The sequence below is a fragment of the Mustela nivalis genome (assembly GCF_964662115.1).
Source record: "Mustela nivalis genome assembly, chromosome: 1".
NCBI lineage: Eukaryota > Metazoa > Chordata > Mammalia > Carnivora > Mustelidae > Mustela > Mustela nivalis.
Window position 1 is genome coordinate 32,778,468 of NC_139020.1, and position 21,273 is coordinate 32,799,740.

The following is a 21,273-nucleotide window of genomic DNA, read 5'->3' on the forward strand; positions in this document are numbered from 1 at the left end:
GAGAGGCAGACACAGAGAGAGAGAGAGAGAAGGAAGCAGCTTCCCTGCTGAGCAGTGAGCCCGATGTGGGACTCGATCCCAAGTCCCCAGGATCATGACCTGAGCTGAAGACAGAGGCTTTAAGCCACTGAGCCATCCAGGCACCCCTGGCAATATATTCTTATCAAATAAATAGGACATATTGCCTGATGCATATTTTCCTATTTTGACTATTTCCTTCTTCAGCAAGAGCTTTTGTTTTTTTTCTTTGGTGGTGAAGGAGTAGTTGAATTTTTTTTTTTTTTGTAATATAATTTTTATTTTTTATAAACATATATTTTTATCCCCAGGGGTACAGGTCTGTGAATCACCAGGTTTACACACTTTACAGCACTCACCAAAACACATACCCTCCCCAATGTCCATAATACCACCCCCTTCTCCCAAACCCCCTCCCCCCAGCAACCCTCAGTTTGTTTTGTGAGATTAAGAGTCACTTATGGTTTGTCTCCATCCCAATCCCATCTTCTTTCATTTATTCTTCTCGTACCCACTTAAGCCCCCGTGTTGCATCACCACTTCCTCATATCAGGGAGATCATATGATAGTTGTCTTTCTCCGCTTGACTTATTTCGCTAAGCATGATATGCTCTAGTTCCATCCATGTTGTCGCAAATGGCAAGATTTCATTTCTTTTGATGGCTGCATAGTATTCCATTGTGTATATATACCACATCTTCTTGATCCATTCATCTGTTGATGGACATCTAGGTTCTTTCCATAGTTTGGCTATTGTGGACATTGCTGCTATAAACATTCGAGTAGACGTGCCCCTTTGGATCACTACGTTTGTATCTTTAGGGTAAATACCCAATAGTGCAATTGCTGGGTCATAGGGCAGTTCTATTTTCAACATTTTGAGGAACCTCCATGCTGTTTTCCAGAGAGGTTGCACCATAGTTGAATTTTTAAAGTTGTTTTTAATTTAATTTTCAATTAGATGCAGAAATCTTTGTGCAGCAAGTAACAAGGATTCAAACTCAAACTAGATTAAGCAAAGGGGTTATTTATTATTGCATCTTTAATATGGAAATCCAAGTATTTCAGGAAAGGATCAACTGAAAAGTTAATCCAAAGTCTCTTCGTCACTTTCTCTCCCCTGTGTCTTCTTCCCTCTGTCTGTATGCAGAGGATTGGTTTTACTTCATAACATCAAGGAAAGCTCACCATCAGTAATACCAGATTTCACATTATCCTAACTTGTGAACCAAGAAAGGAGAACAACTTCTTTCTTTCTCCTTTTACCTATTTATTAATTCAAGAGATTTTGTTTTGTTTTGTTTTGTTTTGGGTCTAATCTTAAGGGTATGTCCACTTTTGGAACAGCAGGAAGGGGGAAGACCAGCAGGTTTGTTACCTATTCCTTGTCTTTACTGGGACATGTTAAAAAATAATAACCTGGTCAAATTTCCATGATCATAGTTGTTCAAATATCAATTCCCTTGTAATGACGTAATCCAAGTGATACATCAAGAATAATAACAATAGGTGGTGGTGCCTGGGTGGCTCAGTCATTAAGTGTCTGCCTTCTACTCAGGTCATGATCCAGGGTTCAGGGATCCAGCCCTTGCATTGGGCTTCCTGCTCAGCAGGAGGCCTGCTTTTCCCTCCCCCACCACCCCTGCTTGTGTTCCCTCTCTTGCTGTCTCTTCCTCTCAAATAAATAAATAAAATCTTTAACAAAAAAGGATAATAATAACTAATATTTGTTGAATACTTGTTACATTCCGGAGGATGATAATGACGCTTTGTGTGCACTGCTTTATGGAATCCTTAGAACAGTTTTCTAAAGTAAGTTAAACTGTTTAGACACCTCTTAGTGTCAAAGAATCTGAGGCCCAGACGTTTAGGCAATTCATCAAATTTCAAATATGAAGTGATAAAGAGAGGACTCATCAGGACAGTTTAGCTCTAGAAAGTAAATGTTTAGCCCTTTTAGTATCTTGTTACACACCAGATGTATAACCTAATGCATTTTCGGGCACCGGACTGTGCTTCTATATCTTAAATGTCCATATCCAGGAATGAAAAAGAGTAACGGGTTTTCAATGTTATCACAATTAGCTTGGCAGCCAGTCTATCAACTAAACTGTTACCACACATTGAAAAACTTCATTGTCAAAGGAGTCTTGTGAATTGAGGAAAGCAAGATGCACATAGAAAAAATATTTTTCTCTCTACTTCATATGAATAACAAAGAGCAATGATAACATTGCCAGAAGAAATCAAAAGATTCTGAAAAAGTCTAGGAAACGTGTGCTTTTCAAGGAATCATTATATTTCTATTTATTATCCACTTAATCTTGTGTAATGACTACATAACTGATGGTCTAAAAATTCTCTAGATTTTTAGCTTTAGCTTTTGTTTAATACCCAATTTAAATTATTCAGACTCTCATCTCAGCCAAATCGTAGGAACTCCATCGCTCTCCCTTGCATTTCTTAGGACAAACAAAATAACCACTAATTTCCCAGTTGTTATTTTGCTCCCCCTACCCCTGACTTCTCTGCACGTCACCTCTGATTATCACATAACTTACTTTTCTGCTTTTAAGATACTGATATCATCATTTAAAATGTGAAAGTGAAACATCTAGATATGCCTATAGTCATACTTAAAAGCAGTATTAAAATAATGCCAAAACTGGGGTCCTCAGTGGCTCAGTTGGTTAAGGACTGCCTTTGGCTCAGATCATGATCTCAGGGTCCTGATCTCAGGGTGCAAAGATCCAGTCCCACATTGGGCTCCTTGCTCAGTGGGGAGCCTGCTTCTCCCTCTCCCTTTATCCCTCTCCCTGCTTGGGCTTTCTCCCTCTCTGTCAAATAAATAAATAAAATCTTAAACAAAAACAAAAACAAAAGCAAAACAAGGCCAATACTATAGCTTGTTGCCAGAATTACTGCCTTCAAAGGGGGAAAAAAAAAACCCACCAACAACATAAAACACAGTATTAGTCATCACTGTTTAATTAAAAAACTTTAGTTAATGCCTCTTTCTGCTTGTCTGGTCACCAACTAAACTGATGAAATGTCTCTTCCAGGATCCTCCAAAATTCCCGTTTTCTTGATTCTCCCAGATGAGAAATAAACTTATTTAATTATACAAATATTTTTATTCCTTTGTTCATCAACCTTCCCTATCAGAAGAGAATATGACATTACTTTAGAAAGGCAAAAGGCTCAATAACTTTTTGTTCCCCCAAATAAGACATGTAGAAAGAAGCTGTTTTTAGGATGAATACTTGGGTGAAGAAGTATTGTTATAATGATTTTTAAGTTCTTTTTAAAAATATTTTCTTTTTAACTAATCTCTAAAACCAATGTGGGGCTTGAATTTACAACCCAGAGATCAAGAGTCACAGGCTCTACTGACCGAGTCAGTCGGGCACCCTCATTTTTAAGTTTTTATTGAGGTATGATTGACACAATAAACTGCATATATTAATAGTGAATATATTTTTTTAGAAAATTGTTGAAATGCTAAATGTTATAAACAGATAGATATGGATATGTATATCTGATAATATGATCTAAGATAAGAATATGCATGAATCAGATGTCACCAATATGTTTAATATTTAATTTTTATTTAAAATAAAATTCTAAATGATCCATTTAACTTGTCATTTTAATAGCACATGTTCATGTAATATTGGCTCTTTATGAGAATCTGTTTGAATTTAACAAAGGAACATGCCACATTGTCATAAAAGACATGCTCACAACTTTAACATGAAGAAAATAATATTGGGTCTTAATATATAGATTTATATATCCCCCATTCAGTCACAGTCCTATAGAGGAATTTACTATATCATAGTGCCTCATACAGTCCTATTACAATAAAATTGTGGCTCCAGTAAACTTGGTCACAATGTTTATGGCATCAATTTATTTCCAAGATAAAAAAAAAAAGTTTTCTTTTGACTTGATTTATGAAAAGGTATATTTCTGTCTTTGTAAAATCTTAATTGCCATGGATGATTTCCTAAGCAAGTCATCTGTAGAAAACTTCTAATGAACATGAAGACTGTCAAATCATTACTTTAATAAGTGCTAAAGAGACCTAATACCTAAAATATTGCTGGGGGAGGGGTAAAAAGGAACAACATTTTTAATAGTAAAAGTCTAATATGAATCCCAAGTGTTATTATATTTTAAAAGTATGTAGACATAAATTCGGACACCTAAATCATGGTTTTTTTAGTTTTTGAAGTTTTTCAGATAGTATATTTTTTAACACCAAAATATCAGTTTAATTAGTGGGTGTGTGGGAAAGAATATTATGAAATAAAGAGCATTTAACATTACATTGTATTTCAGAAACGCTTTCTATTCTAAAACAAGTATTTTAAGGATCATTTTGTTATACCATTTTAAATTACATTCAAGCCTATGCTACTTTAGAAATATTTATGTTAAAAACACAAACATGGGATATAGAAACTAAGGAGAAAATAAAGTGTTTCATAGCTGTGGCTTTTTACTTAATTTTTTTCTAATTTTATTGACATATATTTGCTTCATAACATTGTGTAAGTTTAAAGAGTACAACATAATGATTTGTTAAGTGTTTATATTGCAAAATGATCACCATAGTAACTTCCCTTAACATCTACCACCTCATATAGTAATAAATTTATTTTTCTTTGTGATTTGAACTTTTAAGATCTACTCTCATAGCAACTTTTAAATGTACAATGCAGTATTATTAACTATAGTCATCGTATTGTATATTACAACACTAGAATCCGCACTTATTTATTTTATAACAGAAAGTTTTTACCTTTTGAACACCTTCACCCCGTTCCCCATCTGCCACCTTCTCCACCTCGGACAATCACAAAATCTGATCTTTGTTTCTGTGAGTTTGTTTTTAGTTTTTTATATTCCACATATAGATGAGATCATAGTGTTTGTCTTTCTCTGTCTGACTTATTTAACTTAAGATAATGCCTTCAGGCTTCATCCATGTTGTCACAAATGACCGTATTTCTTTTATTTTTATGGTTGAGCAGTATTCCATTTTGTGTGTGTGTGTGTGACTCTCTTTATCCATACAGCTATCCATTAGCAATTATTTCCATATCTTGGCTGTTGCAATAAACATAGGACAGCATATATTTCTCTAGGATAGTGATTTTATTCCTTCAGATATATTCTCAGAAGTGGAATTGCAGGATCGCATGGTAGCTCTATTTTTAACATTTTGAGGAAACTTCATACTGTTTCCATAGTTGCTATATTGATTTATATTCCCACCAGGGTGCTCAGGGGTTCACTTTTCTCCATATCTCCAGGAGCATAGTAATCTCTTGTCTTTTTGGTGATGGCAATCTTAACAGGTGTAAGGTAATATTTCATTGTGGTTTCGATTTGCATTTCCCTAATGACTAGTGATGTTGGGCACCCTTTCATGTATGTGGCCACTGAATATCTTCTTTGGAAAAACGTTTATTCAGGTCTTTTGCCCATTTTTCATTGGATTGTTTGTTATTAAGTTGTATGAATTCCTTATATATTTTGAATATTAACTTCTTATCAGGTAGGTGGTTTGCAACTACATTTTTCCTATTCTGTAGGCTTTTCTTTTCATTTGGTTCTTCATTTCTTTTGCTGTACAGGAGGTTTTAGCTTGATGTAGTCTCATTTTTGTTTTAATTTTTTGCTCATACTATAGGTGTCAAACTCAAAAAATCATTGTCAAGACCCATGCCAAAATATTTTTTTCCTATGTTTATCTTCTAGGAGTTTTATGGTGTCAGATCTTTAAATCATGTCAGGTTAATTTTTGTGAGTGGTATAATAAATGGGTCTAGTTTAATTTTTTTGCATGTAATATCATTGACTTGTTTCTGGACTCAATTCTGTTCTATGTGTCTATGTGTCCATTTTTATCCGTACCATGCTATTTTGATTTATACAGCTTTGTGATGTAGTCAGAAATCAGCTTTCTACTTTAGAGATAGTAATACAATTTCTTTTATACTTTTGATACATTTCTAATGGAATCATAGTCTTTGTATTCAAATCTCTTAAACAGAGCATTAAAGTGTTTATGAAGCAATAAGCAACACTTATACATAGAAAAAATAAAAATAGTTTAGAAAGAAAAATAATCTATTTTATGAATAGTATTTATTAATACTTTTATAATTATAATATTTGTTTTATAATAATTTTCATAAAATAATAGAAAATATGTAGTATTCAAGAAATATGCATTAGATTCAATTCTTAAGCACATTTTTTTGGGGGGGTTATAACTCAATTAAGGCATACAACATAGTGTAAGCACTGAGTATGAATTCCTAAAAGTTAGTGCCTGTCAGATGGTGGGAACAAACCACAACACAACAAAGTCAAAACTCTATGTGTATATATGTATGTTTATATTTTTGTGTGTATACATATATTTTTATATATACTTATATATTTAAAAGAAAACATCTATTTCCCTTTAGTTCTGGCATTACAAAAAATTAAAATAAGTGAATACAAAGTCTTATGACTCAATGATAATGATTTTAATTAAATAAACTAAAATAAACTTTATTCAACCTCAGATAGTTAAATCTTATGCAGTACTTGCCTTTTAATATTTCATATAATAACCATCTTTATTGTGAAAAGGCATATTCTTTGTACCTGTTATTTTATGTTTTTGTGAACTTGAAAAAATTAGTGATCATTTTATTCTCTCTTTCTCTTCTGTATATGTATATATTTATACATATATATATGTATTTGTGTGTACATCTGTGTAGACTGTTCATGAATGTATTGGACAAACTTAAAGTACCTTATTTATCCTGATAATAATTTTATGGCAAAATATATTTAATACATGGCAATTATTTATTATATAATGGATCTTTTAATCTTCAATAATCTTTAAGAATTAAGCCTTAGAAAATGTAATGTGTATAAAGCTATACTTTGGAAAAAAAATACAGTTTTTAAGATCTAAAATAATGATTCTACCATAAGTATGTGCAATTGTATTACCTTTGTAATAAAGCAACCAAAAGTCAGAAAATAATAGGAAAAAGGAGGCACAAAGAAAAGACAGATTATAGACATAATTATAGGAGACACTGTTTGAATGGTCATATAATATATAAAAATTCTTAAACAAAGTGTGAAACTTTCATTCTACTGAAAGGATATTAATAGTTAAAAAATATATGTAAAAAATGTTTATTTAGTCCTCAGAATAAGCAAGAATCAATGAAGAACTTAGATAGCAGGGTTTTTCATTAAAGTATGAAGATGCAGGACGCCTGGGTGGCTCGGTGGGTTAAGCCTCTACCTTCATCTCGGGTCATGGTCTCAGGGTTCTGGGATCAAGCCTCACGTCAGGCTCTCTGCTCAGCGGGGAGCCGGCTTCCCCCTCTCTCTCTGCCTGCCTCTCTGCCTGCTTGTGATCTCTCTCTCTCTCCCTGTCAAATAAATAAATAAATAAAATCTTAAAAAAATGAAGATGCTACTAATTTAATAAATATTTGATTTATCATATGGACATTTCAGATGTTTGGTTTAGCATTTCAAATACTATATCCATAGTGTTTTTTAAACCAGAAAAAAAAAAAGACTACAGATAGCAATTGTTTCTAGTTAATTTAGTGACATTTTTGTTGGAAGTTTTCATTTATTTATCATCAAATTTCTGCACTAGATTAGAGCTGTATTTTTAACCAGGTAAAAGTCAAAGCCTGGCCTAAAAGGATATGCAAAATTAGAAGTGACATATAGATTGCATTTATAGCCCGGATGAGAATGTAATGCTTCAGACATTGCATTAGCGAGAAAAAGGAATCCTTCTGAAGATTTTTGCGGTTCTAAGTAGTCAAATAAATCAGGATTGTGTGTTTACCAAACTGAATTATATGCATATCATGGAATAAATCTGGAATGTTAGCTACAATAATGACTATATCCAAACAACATCAATATTTCATTTACTAATAGTAATGTATAGCACAAGACAGGTCATAATGTGTTTGCAGAGGCATTCAGGCAAGGAAATCAGACAAGGAAGCTTATTCGGCAGAGCAGAGTATTCTGATTATACTCAAAGATTGTGTATCATCTCTGAGCCCATAAATCTATGTGGAAAAATTGAAAAGCAGATTTTGATAAGGTATTATTGAAATTAAGACAGTTGTAAAATATATAGCCTACATACAATCCTTGGGAAATAAAATCTATTTCTTCCCACTAGAAAAGAAACTGATATTTTCTTTCTGTTTCTCTTTAGTATGCCGTGGGTCTTATTGTTAAAACACTATTTTAAATAATATAAATATGATTTTTAAATCAAAATGTCTTTAGGAAATTTGGGGAAAATATTTTAAAATTACACTACATAGGGGTGTCTTGGTGGCTCAGCTGGTTAAGCGACTGCCTACGGCCTTGGTCATGATCCTGGAGTCCAGGCATCGAGTCTTGCATCAGCCTCCCGGCTCAGCAGTATCTCTCTGATACTCTGCTCTCTCATGCTCTCTCTCTCTCTTTTACTCTGTCTCTCAAGTAAAGAAATAGAATTTTTAAAAAAGAATTATACTACATAAAGTGATTATTCTTACCTGCAGTCAATATCCCTCTTCTCATTTGGGAATTTGGCTTAGCAAAGTAGAATACTTTACTCCTCATTATAGAAGTATAAATGTTCAAGAAATAGAATTTTCAGTTTTCATCAATTCTGCAGAAATAAAATTAGGTTTCATGACTCTAAGTCTAGTGATTTTCATTCTGTGCCATACCTTATTTTCCTTTAACACAAAATATCAGAATACTAATTGACATTATAAAATTAAGTGAGAGTAGCCTGTCAGCAGTTCTTTGCCTTATTTGAAAAATAAAGATGTTGGAATAAGTTATCTTCAAGTGTTTCGCCAGTTTTAAAATGCTATCTGTGTTGGTGAAGCTGTGGGGAAACTGGGACTCATACACTTCTGGTGCAAATTCCAATTGGTAGAATGCTTCTGGAGATGCATTAGGCAATATCTAACAAAACAACATTTGTTATGACCCCAGTATTAACCCTTTAGCAGTTAATGTTTTGAATTAAAATATAGACAAGGAAGACTAGAATGAACCATGTGGTGACAGGTAGACCACAGATAGATATTACAATAGAAGAGATGTTTATAGATATGTCGGAATACATACATCCTCTGACACAGAAAAGCAATCATGAGCTTTTCACTAGCCCTGTGTACAATTAGTGTCCAGATTTTGGTTGCATATAAAAGTCTCTCTAAAAGGAAATAGAGATCCTTCATGAAACATCTGATGCTAAGACTAGAATCAGATGAACCAAGAACACCTATTTTTGCCACCAAGTCAGGAAGTATTTAAAGAATGATGGAAATATTTCAAAAGGACGTAAGGAGTGCTTTCTGGGAAGTTAATGACAAATTGAATATCAAATAAATAATATACGTAAATAATTATAATACAGAGAATACAGTTAGAATCCATGAACTCCTGATAAATTAATAATTGCAAACACATAAATAAGAAGGGAAGTTTCTTCCTTACAATAGAAAGACAGATAAAATATGTAGAAAATGATGAAATTATAAAAATTGCCATTTGACAACCATAAAGATAATAGTCGATTCAGGCAAGGATCATTAAGGAATGCTAAAATTAACATTTGGAAGTTTTATGATTAGTCACTTATTTGTAATAATACCAAAGTATATCACCATAGGATACTCACTGATTACAATGTGGAAAATAAAAATTTTACAGTAGAATAATCTGGCAGTCATCCTCTTAACTGAGTGATTAAAATCAAGATCTACAGTAATGGGACAAATAAGCATCATGAATGCCTTGATTAGCATGCACGGAGGAAAACACAGCATCTCTTCTGGACTGTTCAATCTACGAATGCAGTCCTTGAACTTAATCATGAAAGATAATACACAAACCACTATTGAAGGATATTTTATGAAATAACTGACTCCAAATGTCAATGTCATGAAAAACAAAGAGAGAATGAAGAACTGCTTGAGATTAAAGGAAAGACATGGCAAGTGAATGGAACACCTGATTGGATTTTCTTTTGATAAAAAAGAAATTTGGGGAACACTCCAAAATCTCCTGCTTTGATGATTTTATGATTATATATGAGAATATCCTGATTTTCTAGGAGACATACACTAGTAAAATGTTTTGGAAATCTACCCTTTTCCTAGATCACTAGAATAGAATAGTACTATTCTCACAGTGTTTTATTAAATTCACAATTATTTTAAATAAAACATTAAAAATACACTTCTATTGCAACATTTTTAACTATGATACTTTTGTCTATCAGAGTTCCTTCATTTTAAACTGAAGGAGTCACCCTTTCCTATTTTGCATATTAAATAACTTTACCAAGTCACTTATTATTAGAAAATGCATCATTATTTTTAATGTATGTAGCACATTATTTTCCACCTTTTGCAATAAATAGTAAGTAATTAAATAAGTTGTTTGATATCACAGAAATTAATAGTTTGGGTCTAGTTTCAGAGAACTGAGTTCAAATCCCCAATATACCACTTTCAAGCTGTGTATTCATGGACAAATTATTAAACCTATTTACATTTAGGCTGTTAATTTTCAAAATGCGGATCTTATTACCTAAATCTTGACCCTCACAACATCATAACCATTGTAAATTAAAATGGGGCACTCTAAAAATGAACAGAGGCTTATGACTAATACAGTGTGCAGTAAATGATTGTGTGGCAGAGAGAATTTCAAGATGGTCCCCAAATTCCCACCTCCTGGTATACAAGTCCCTTAATTCCCTCCCCTTAAGTGTTAGGAGGGCCTTAGATATGACTGGATGTCACTCCCATGAGTAGATTACATAATAAGGCAAGAATAAAGAGATTTTGCAAATGCCATGAAGGTCCCATGTCAATTGATAATTGAGTTAATCTAAAAAATAGATTTCCATAGTAGTCCTGATTTAGTCATATGAATCCTTTAAAAAGGACTGAGCCATTTAGGAGGAGATAAATTCTTCTGCTGGTTCTAAGGAAGTGAGTTGTCACATTATACAAAAACTTGTGAGATGGCCATGTGACAAGAAATTCAGGGAAATTTAGAGGCTGAAAGGGACCCCCTGCAGACAGTCAGCAAGAAAATGTGGAACTTGCTCCTATAACTGCAAAAAATAAATTCTTCCAACAACCTTACAAGCTTGGAATAAGAGTCTGGGCTCCAGAAAGAAACAAAGCTTAGTCCATAGCTGGCTTGCATCATTGGGAGATACTTCATGGAGGACCTAGCTAAGCTCTGCCCAGGTTCTTAATCCACAGAAACCACGAGCTAACAAATACATGTTAGTTAAAACTTCAAAGTTTGTGATAGTACGGTGCACAGCATAGACAATTAAAACATACATGTTATTATTATAATTATATCAGCTCTACATCCGTATATTAAAATCTCTGACTGACACTATGATGTCCTCCTTGACCATATGGCCACTATACCTGGCATTCAGTTTAATTGCTTTACAGTATAAGCATATAATCTTTTTATATATTTAAAATTTGGATTTCCAAGTTCTTCCATTCTACTATTAATTGTTTTTTTTACAACTATGAAATATAAAACCTACCACAGAGCCAAAATTTATCTGTTAATGATTTATTACCGAGAATGGTTTAAAAAAAGAACATCTTTCCTGGTATAGTAATCACATATAATATTTTTAAAATATTGAATAATAATTCTTTCTGTATTTGTTATCAGGGACCACAGTTTAATTATCATTATCTGTATGTATAAGCATACTCTGAAGCACATCAAGATCCTTTAAAAAAACTTTTCAGTATAGTTGGCACACAATGCTGCATTAGTTTTAGGTGATTTAACAATTCTGTTCAGTTCTGCGGTGCTCACAAGTGTAGCTACCATTGACACCATGCAATATTATTGATTATATTCCCTATGCTGTGCCTTTTATTCCCATGACTTATTCATATCATAACTGGAAAACTGTATTTCCCACTTCTTCACCCATTTTCTATCCCCTGTCCCCTTCCCTCTGGCAACCACCAGTTTGTTCTCTGTATTTATAGGTTTGATTCTACTTTCTCTGTGTTTCTTCATTCATTCATTCCTTCTACTTTCTCTATGTTTCTTCATTTACATATAAGTGAAACCATACAGTATTTGCCCTTTAAAAAACATTTTATCAAACCTTACTTTTTAGCACAGTTTTAGATTTTCTAAAACAGTGGAGAAAGTGCAAACAGTTTCCAGTTTCCCCTATTATTAATAACATATGCATTTGTTACAATAAATGAATGGATATAACATCCACAGTTTATTTAGATTTCATTAGTTTTTACATAACATCCTTTTTTCATTATAGAATCCCAACCAGAGCACCACATTACATTTAGTTGTCACATCTTCAGGCTCCTCCTGTCTATTGCCCCTTTTCACTTTTCTTGTTCTTCCTAACTTTGAATGTTTTGAACAGTACTCAGGTATTTTGTAGAAGTTTCTTCAATTGGGATTTGATGTTTTTTTCACTGTAAGACTAGATCTTTGGGTAACTGTGAGGAAGACCACAGAGCTAAAATGCCCTTGTCATTATATCATATCAGGTGTATGTATTATCAACATGATTTATAACTCTTAATGTTCTATATATGTATATTTACAATAATTAAATAACTGTGTGATGGATGGTGAGAACCAGCTTCTCACTATTGAGTGAGACTTTGCAGATAAGCAAGAGAAGGAAGCTAGAATGATGTAAATGAGAATGGATTGGATACATCAGAATAAATTCAAGTTTATATTAGTATAGATACAGATACTTACATATAGTAATATGTATAGATACGTCTATGTACCAGGTTGGTATAAATATGTATAATTTTGTTCTGTTGGCTTAAAAAGCAAAAGAAATGTCACAAAACTAAAAAAAAAAAAAATCAAAACACCCCAGTGGCAATGAGCACATCTAGTGTCCAGTTCCATTTTTTAAAACTATTCTTCAATTCTCCCTGTTGAAGTAGTTGATTCTAGGATTAGGGCAGGAGATTCATAAGATGAGCTTATAGCATCTTGTAATACTGGAAAGTAAGAAAGTTCCCAAACATACACACACACACACACACACACACACACACACCCCTACAGTAATAGGGACAGGGGCCAAATGAATGAGTCTCCAATATTCAGCCAAAGCTGAAATAATTTGTGCTGTCTTAAAAATAGTGTAATGCAGGGGTGCCTGGGTGGCTCAGTGGTTAAAGCCCCTGCCTTCGGCTCAGGTCATGATCTTAGGGTCCTGGGATTGAGCCCCACATTGGGCTCTTTGCTCAGCGGGGAGCCTGCTTCCCTTCCCCTCTCTCTCTACCTGCCTCTCTGCCTACTTGTAATCTCTGTCAAAATAAATAAAATCTTAAAAAAATTAGTGTAATGCAAAGCATAATATAAATCTATAAACCATTAAGAATGTAAATGATTGAGTACATTGCAAAATTAATTAATGAATGAGAGAGAAGAAACAAATCTCTTATGCAGAAATATTCCAAATACTTTATGTAGATGCTCTGCCCTCAACGTGGAGGAATATAATTCCCCACTCCCTAGTATGGACTGGGCACAGTGCCTTCCAAGGCATACAGTGCACAAAGGTGATGAGGGAGTAAGGTGGAAAGGAGTAACAATAGAGATTAAGTTCTGCAGAAGAGTAAAGCCAACAAGCCGTAAATCCTTTGTTATTTTATTTATTTTATCATCCAAGAGTAGCATCTGAAATTTATTCTGTGTATATTGTCAAATTTGTTGGCATGCTTTGTAACAGGATAAACCAGGACATTCAAAGAGAGAATGGGTGATTAAAAAGAACATAGAAAGAGATTGTTTTTTAAGGCTTTGTCTTGCAAGACATCACCACATTTTTAAAAAAATGAAACAAGATTTATGGATTTAGAAATACATAATTTAAAAAATGATGTAGATTTGCTTAAACTTATAAAAACCTGAAAAAATAATTCTGAAACAAATGGAAAGCTCTACATATAATATTTTTCCTAGAATTTTGCACATTTACCTTACATTTTAATGATACACTTAACGATTTTAAGTTCAGTGGTGACTAGATTGCCTTCTACCTATAGATGTTCAATAAATAATTTTTATTTGATTTGATTATGACTTCATTGAGCAGAAAGAGTGCTGTAAAGTGATTATTCATTTTGGCATATTATTTCCTGCCCTTTAAAAATGGAGATTTATGTATGTGACAATTGCGTAGTTTTAAATGATACTTCTGTTGATGAAAACCCAGTTGGTCTTTAAGAAAAAAACAAAAAAAGAACAAAGTATCTTCTTTACCAATTAGAAATCAAGAGAATAAGGATTTTAATAAGCCTCCTGGGAGACTTGTCTATTGTGTCTTTGATAAATACATGATTATAAGGACAAATTATATGAGTAGCAATAATTTCCCAGTAATGCGATCATTAAAAGACCTCCCAACTGCAATATATCAGTATTAATTGGGGACAGATGATCATTTAAGTGACATGCTCAAGTCATTATCCATATTTCAAAACTTCATGAATACCTGAATATTCTTAATGATGTGATTATTTTTTTAAAGATTTTTAGTGGAATGATTTTAATAGGGTTATTTTGAAACTACAAAAAATACAAAAAATAAAATTAAGCATTATAAAGACTATATAAGAACATATTAGAGGAAAGTGAACCAAATATTAACTTTTAGTTTTGGATGTAGAAAGTCTTTAACATTTACTATAATTAAGGGGTGTATTACCAGTTTTGTTTATAACCAAAACTCAGACATCAACACGGGTATTCTGAGTCATTGATCCAAATTATATTATATTCAAAATACCAAATAATGTGTGCTCCCAAGTCACTATGAAAATCTTGTATTTTCTAACAATTATTACTTTCTGCTTATGTGTTTGTTTAATACCCATATATATTTTTCTCCCTCTATGAAATGCAAGCTATGTTGTCTCTACTATATGAAGGGTTCCCAAAGCCAATCAAATTTGTTCACCTCTTTTTCCTATAATTAATTTATTTTGTGTTTCCTTATGTTGATTATGTTATCGCTGACATGTCTTATTATTAAGTTTACCAATATGGCAAACTAAGTTTTTAATGCAGATATAGTTGCTAAGTTTCAACCTGTGCCCTTTTTACTAATACAACAGTTAATATTGCATATTTTAATATGATTCCAAATTTTTGACACAATGTATTTATGCCCCTCTCCTCTTACAAAACCAATAAATTCCTTCTGCACTTTTCAAAACCCATATTCTCTCTACTGACATCTTCTATACCTCTCTATCCTGGTTCTCTTCCTACTTCTCTACTTCTTTCTTTTTAATTTGATATATTTCTTCCTTAAGAACTGAAATTCTTAAATATTAAGATTCTGCAAGTTCTGCTAGTTATTCATTTTCTCTTTTAATTTCTCATCGTACTGCTAGCAATCTTATTTCCACGTTCATTAATTCATGAATCTCACAATGATGTTTCCCCTGTCTTGAGCTTCTCACACTGCTTTAAATTTTTTTTTAAAGACTTATTTATTTACTTATTCATTTATTTGAGAGAGAGAGAAAGCACAAGGCGAGAGAGAAGCAGGCTTCATAAGGAGTAAGGACACTGACATGGGACTTGATCCCAGGACCCTGGGATCATGACCTCAGCTGAAGGCAGACCTTTAACAGACTGAGCAACCACTTGTCCCTAAATCATACAATTATATTATCTCATTTAATCCTCATAACAACTTGTGACAAGTGTTATTATTATTCTCTAATTTCAGATAAGCAGAGATATGAGGAAACTGAGTAACTTTTTCAAGGTCAGGCAGGAAAGTCATGGAGCCAGTGTTTTAACCTAGGCAATATCCAGTTACTGTATTCCATGGATGTTTTCTCTACCCTGAATTTAACAAATTGGTTATTTTCCAGTAACATCTTTCCTGCTAGTCAGTAACCTGTTCACTCAAAGTAGGATTGTTATTCTTTTCCCTTATTATCTAAATTCAATAAATTCCATAGTTTCTCATTCACACATGACTTTCCCATCTAACCACTCTATTCCCACCTCCACAGCTTTAATTTTGTAACTTGCAATCCTTTTTGTCCTTTCCAGTCCTTGTGATCACCAGTCCTTTGGTAATCACAGTAGTATCCCATCCCCCTGATCAATCTCTTCCTTCATCTCATTTCCAGTTAATCAATCATCATACTGCCTACATTGGCCTATTAAAGAGAATTTATGTCTCTAACTATTCAAACCATTTTGTTGAAAGGATAGCATTTTAAATATTTCTATGCTTCGAATCGGCATCATGGCCTGTAGGAGGGTATAGCCAAGCCTACCATATTAGTATCAATGGTACACTAAGAAACAACACTAAAACAAAATGTAATGGTGGCACAGTGAACAAAATAATACATGGTAATTGCATAGACAATTTATGGTTAACAGGGCCCAAACCCCAGCCTAATGGTATCCTGAGTTTCTTTGGCTTAACAGATTTTTTTTTTTTTTTTTAAGATTTTATTTATCTGACAGAGAGAGATCACAAGTAGGCAGAGAGGCAGGCAGAGAGAGAGAAGAAAGCAGGCTCCCAACTGAGCAGAGATCCTGATGCGGGCTTGCTTGATCCCAGGACCCTGAGATCATGACCTGAGCTGAAGGCAGAGGCTTAACCCACTGAGCCACCCAGGTGCCCCCAGATTTTTCATTCTTTGTAGACTTTCTTGATCATTTCCACTGGCTGCCTACTTAAGAAACAAGAGAGAAAATAAAAGGTGCTTTAATGACTTCCACCCCTAAGCTTGTGACTATACTTTGTATGGCCTGTTAATTAGTTTTTGTTAAACAAATTGAGAGCAACTAAAACAATTAGAGCAAACTAATCCTGAGTTTCCATTCTCAACCCTCCTCTATTACTGGAACCAGACCAGCTTTCAATGCAGCTAACTTGCAGATTTTCAAAACCTTACTCAAGTGTTACCTCCACCATGTCTCTAACACATTCTATGTGAAATTCTGTAGATTCTGGAGACATTATAGGTCCTTCTTGTTCCTATGACCGGAATACTTAATTCTTAAACAAACTCCATTACATCCTGTAAAACCTACCAAAAATAGTGTCACTTCAATCAAGGCTGCTTCCCAACTTTCCCAGGCAGTCTGCTTATTTATACTTTGCATGTTGTTGTTTAGGGTTTCTCATACTTTATTGTCATTTATCTGTCCCCCTTTCCATTTCCTTCCTTGATACACTCTCAAGGTCAAGAATTGTGTCTCTTCAATTCATTCTCTGTGGCATTTTCTCTTTTCCATTTCTGCCTTTATATCAGTTTTATAACTAGTATCACTTGGTCTATGGAGAGTTTCCACTCTTTTCTCCCCTAGATGCTGCTTGTTTTTATGGCATTCACTATTGTTACTTTACAGTTATGTTTTTGTCTTATTTTTATCTCTTTGCCACCTCCTGCCCTCACAATTAAACTTGCAAGTTCTATGAAGATAAGGATTGTAGCTCACTGATTTTTATTTCCTCTAAAGCCCCTGGCACATTGTTAGATATTTAATAGTCTCAGAATAATTGTCTCTAAAATAATGTTTTTAAAAACTGGCCAGAGCTCGTTTAACAGATTGTTGATGATCTTCACATTTTAGGCTCTGTTAGCTTTTGTTATAAACCATCCTCCCACCAAAGCACATTCTAATTACTTTCTTTGATGAATCCTGTAATTCAATCAAACTTCATTTTTATGTATAATTTAATTTGTAATTAATCAAATACATACATATAAACTGACCATTAGAGTTTGTCATTAATAAAAAATTACTAGCATTAGCATATTGAGCTAAAATAATTCCTACTGTAAAAAAGAAAAGAAAAGAAAGCATTTAGTTACTTTGTTTTTTTTTAAGGCAAACACAGTTTTCATTAACTATTATTTTTTCTTTAAATAGCATCTTTCTAATAACTTTCCAGACTCTACTGGTGCTGAAATTAGAACAAGGCACCATGGAATGTGTTACTGTCCTACTTCTGCTATCTTTAGATTTTTTGGTTAAAAATATATGTAACATTAGCCAAAACTTCTTGTCTGTGTATCTATGTTTAATATATAGGATTTTATGAGAAAAACACAAAAGAAACTATTCAAAACTATTTATTCCTATTAAGGTTGTGGTTGGTATGAAGAGATGGAAAAATGACCAAAAAGGTGATGAAGAAAAATCTCAAACAGGGTTACAAAATGGAATATTGGGGGATTGAAAATAATACAATGATGCTGGCATCACATTGGAAATCCTTGTGTAATTTTTCAAAAATAAAATGTACATTTTATCATTTAAAAAAAAAATTATTTACTTGGGGCGCCTGGGTGGCTCAGTGGGTTAAGCCGCTGCCTTCGGCTCAGGTCATGATCTCAGAGTCCTGGGATCGAGTCCTACATCGGGCTCTCTGCTCAGCAGGGAGCCTGCTTTCCTCTCTCTCTCTGCCTGCCTCTCCATCTACTTGTGATTTCTCTCTGTCAAATAAATAAATAAAATCTTTAAAAAAAAATTATTTACTTATTCATCAGAAAGCGAGAGAGAGAGAGAGCATGAGCAGAGAGAGCTGCAGGCAGAAGGAGAATCTTTCTATGTTTTGGAAGAATTTATAAAGAATTAGCATCATTTATTTCTTAATTTTTGGATAGAATTCATCAGTGAAACCATTTGGTTCTGGTGCTTTCTTTTATCGAAGTTTACTATCTATTCAACCCTCTTGATGGATACTGTCGTAGTCATATTACCTATTTCTTCTTATTTTTTCTTGAGACTTTATCTTTACACCCATGTATTATTTGAACTTACTATTTAATCTCTGCTTTGCTCCATGTCTCCATGTCTCTGTGTCATTACTCTACTGAGAAGGGGGTGTTCGACATAATAGTGTGGTCTTTAATTTAGCCTCTCTCACTTTGCTAATGCTTAAATTTGTCTAGTTAATAAGTTTTCTTTCTTCATGGAAGAAAGAAAGAGTTTCTTCATCTCACAGTGTAAAATAATCCAAAAATAATATGTATGCTGAAGTATTCTCTGTCTCAGAATGTATCATTTCTTTTTTTTATTATTTTTTTTATTTTTTTTAAAGAATTTATTTATTTATTTGACAGACAGAGATCACAAGTAGGCAGAGAGGCAGGCAGAGAGAGAGAGAGAGAGAGAGAGAGAAGCAGGCTTCCCGCGGAGCAGAGAGCCCGATGCGGGGCTCGATCCCAGGACCCTGAGATCATGACCGGAGCCGAAGGCAGCAGCCCAAACCACTGAGCCACCCAGGTGCCCCAGAATGTATCATTTCTATAAAAATTCATCATCATGGCTTTATATATTAAGCAGCCATGCTATTTCTATGATTTCAGTAATAATTTTAATTTTAATCTAATCTCATTAAGATCAAAATTATTCAATTCATTTCAATATCAAGCTTCTTAAGTCTTAATTTATGGCCTTGTTTCTATATAATTATATTTATTTTGTTTTCCCTCAATCTATTTCTTTTCAGCTCCCTCCATGCTTATTCAACCCATTTTTCTCTTTCACTCCCTGATGGCCTTCCCTTTCCCTCTGCACATGAGTGTGTGAACACACACACACACACACACACTCATAGCACTTCTATGCATGTCTTCTGACAAAGTGAAAATGAAAGGTGATTTATAGATTCTTGTGAAGTGTCACTGAATATTTTATAACACAAAATGAAGCTTAACAACAAAACTTTTCATTTGATAAAATGTTATTCTTTTAAAAAAGATGTACTATAGAATTTTTTTTCTGAAAAAGTGGTGAAGTACCCTGTTTTTTATTACAGTAATTTGAAATAGATTTAAAAAAATAACTCAAAGCAAGCTTCCTTCATTTTATCATGTGTGAAAATAATTTTCTTTTGAATCTTACTATACATTTGGAGAGCAAAACTGGGATTTATGAAGTATTTTGTGCTATAGGAAAGTACAATTTCTTTAACTTCTGTAAGATATGTTCTGTGTTTTTGTTATACTTTGAGTTTTAAAATATTTATTTTCAGAAAGCATTCTCAGTTCATATAGCTTCATGGTCCTTCCTATTGTTATTGGAAGGGGAGAGAAATGAAAAAAAAAAAAACTTGAAAGGTTTGTTTTGCTCTATTGCTTTTGCATTGACATATCTAAGTCTTAAGTCTATTACTAAAATGTCAATATTTATACTGGAGGAAAATAAGAAAAGTCATTTCAATTGATGGCCCTAGGATGTTTAATTTTCTTGTTCATAGAAATTATATACCTTTCCCTTCTCCAAGGGGTTTACCAGATAATTTTAATCTCACCTACCCATTCCCATAATCATCATTTTGTATTATTTTGATTAAGCTAGATTGAATATAGCTATTTGTCCTGAAAGGGTTCTGGCCTACATCTATCCTTTACCCAATTTTTATGAATGAGACAGATTCAGAGAGAATATCAATAATTTACTCAAAGTGAAACATTCATTTGTGTGCTGTGACACACATTACTATTGGATTTCAAAGCTTGTTTTTATTCTACCACACTGTGGTTCTTTATTTAATGTTTTCTTGATTGTTTCCCTGCTGGTAAATTTATTTATCCATTGAGGTCAATATCAATTGTAGATTAAGTCTTATTTTTAGTCTAAGTAATCAATTTGGATCCAATTTACCAGGAATAAAGGATCTTGAAGATTGTACTTTATTATATCAACATTAAAGTTAGCCTTGGTGCAGATTCTGTCTTGACTGTAGTAACCACATTCCAGCAACTTAAAAATCTACACCAAACCCCTGTGTTCCTGTTTCTTTCATCTTCAGAGATCGAATCTCAGGCCTGAAGACTAAATGTCTCTAAAGACATTTAGAGACAATTCCTGCTTCTGAATCCCAATCTCCCAGTAAGTAGGTCTGTCTTCTGTTTTCCTACACTCCTCTTCTCTGCTAGGAGAGATACTGGAGATATAAGACTAAAAAGACAAGTTTCAGTCACTTGAATTTACATTCCCTATTAACTCTTATGGGGATGTCCAATCTATCTGTCTCCTTAACACTTGCATACCCATCCTGAGTTTAATGAATTTATAGCTTTTCTGTTTACTAATATTGGAACCAGAGATTCCTTTATGACCACCCTA